Here is a 1,850-nt window from a genome sequence, read left to right as displayed (position 1 = left end):
CCAGCAGTCTCCGGACCTCGTCGGGTTAAGAGTTGAATACCCCTGTCCAAGAACATCACATAGTCTGAGTGGACCAATGATTGCTGTGATTCTTGTTTTGATGTGCTGCACGCCGTCAATAGCCGCGTTCCAGGCCGCCTACATTGTGGCATTGCAAATACTATCAGTTGATCTTGTAATCAATTATCATACTCAAGTGTTTAACAATAAATGTTAACCACTTGGCCTACTTCCACATTTGCTAAGATCTGATACATTTACAGATGTGATCATATTAAGTGTATACATTAAGAGGATTTGAATGTTAAAACCTCTTTTTCATGGAAGCATTGGCTTCATTTGAACAGAAAGTGTATGGCTTTGCCAACCTGTATCACAATTTGCTGTGGCTAGCTGTTGGGGGGAGGAACATGTCATTACCTAGAATAGAGTTCATCCTTGGAATGGCTAACCAGTTATTCTATACTGTACAAAAATATTAACGCAATATGTAAAGTGTTGGTCCCATGTTTTATGAGCTGAAATAAAAGATCCTAGGAATGTTCCATATGCACAAAAAGCTCATTCCTTTCAAATTAAGTGCACAATATTTTTTACATCCCTGTTAGTGAGCATTTCTCCTTTGTCAAGATAATCCATCCTCCTGACAGGTGTGGCATATCATGAAGCCGTTTAAACAGCATGATCACTACACAGGTGCACCTTGTGCTGGGGACAATAAAAGGCCACTCTAAAATGTGCAGTTTTGTCACACAACACAATGCCACCGATGTTTCAAGTTTTGAGGGAGCATGCAATTGGCATGCTGACAGCAGGAATGTCCACCAGAGCTATTGCCAGAGAATTGAATGTTCATTTCGCTACCATAAGACGCCTCCAACGTCGTTTTAGAGCATTTGGCAGTACGTCCGACCGCATGTAACCACGCGAGCCCAGGACTTCCACATCTGTCTTCTTCACTTACGTGATGGTCTGAGACAAGCCACCCGGGCAGCTGATGAAACTGTGGGTTTGCACAACTGAATAATTTCTGCACAAACTGTCAGAAACCATCTCAGGGAAGGCCATTTGCTTGCTCGTCATCCTCACCAGGGTCTTGACCTGACTGCTCTTTACGGATTAATCCCAGTTTCAACTGTACCGGGCAGAAGGCAGACTGTTATGGCGTTGTGTGGGCGAGCTGTTTGCTGATGTCAACGTTGTGAACAGAGTTTCCCATGGTGGTTGTGGGGTTATGGTATGGGCAGGCATAAGCTACGGACAACAAACACAATTGCATTTTATAGATGACACTTTGAATGCACAGAGATACCGTGGCGAGATCCTGAGGCCCACTGTCGTGCCATTCATCCGCCACCATCATGTTTCAGCACGATAATGCACGCCCCCATTCCTGGAATGTGAAAATGTCCCAGTTGTCACCCATTGATAATGTTAGGGATGCTCTGGATCGACAGGTAGGTCAGCGTGTTCCAGTTCCCGCCAATATCCGGCAACTTCGCACAGCCATTGAAGAGGAGTGGGACAACATTCCAGAAACAACATTCCAGAAACAACAGCCTGATCAACTCTGAGAAGCAGATGTTGCGTGGCATGAGGCAAATGGTGGTCACACCCGATACCGACTGGTTTTCCAATCCATGCTTTTTTTAATGAGTCTGTGACCAACAGATGCATATGTATTCCCAGTCATGTGAAATCCATAGATAAAGGCCTATTTGAATGCATTTCAATTGACTGATTTCCTTATATGAGCTGTAACTCCGTAAGATCTTTGAAATTGTTGCATATTGCGTCAATATTTTTGTTTAGTGTACATTCCATAACAAGTGAAAGCAAAGGGAGTCCGG

The sequence above is a fragment of the Oncorhynchus mykiss genome, chromosome 20 (genome assembly GCF_013265735.2).
Source record: "Oncorhynchus mykiss isolate Arlee chromosome 20, USDA_OmykA_1.1, whole genome shotgun sequence".
NCBI classification, from domain to species: domain Eukaryota; kingdom Metazoa; phylum Chordata; class Actinopteri; order Salmoniformes; family Salmonidae; genus Oncorhynchus; species Oncorhynchus mykiss.
This window is presented reverse-complemented; position numbering follows the sequence as displayed.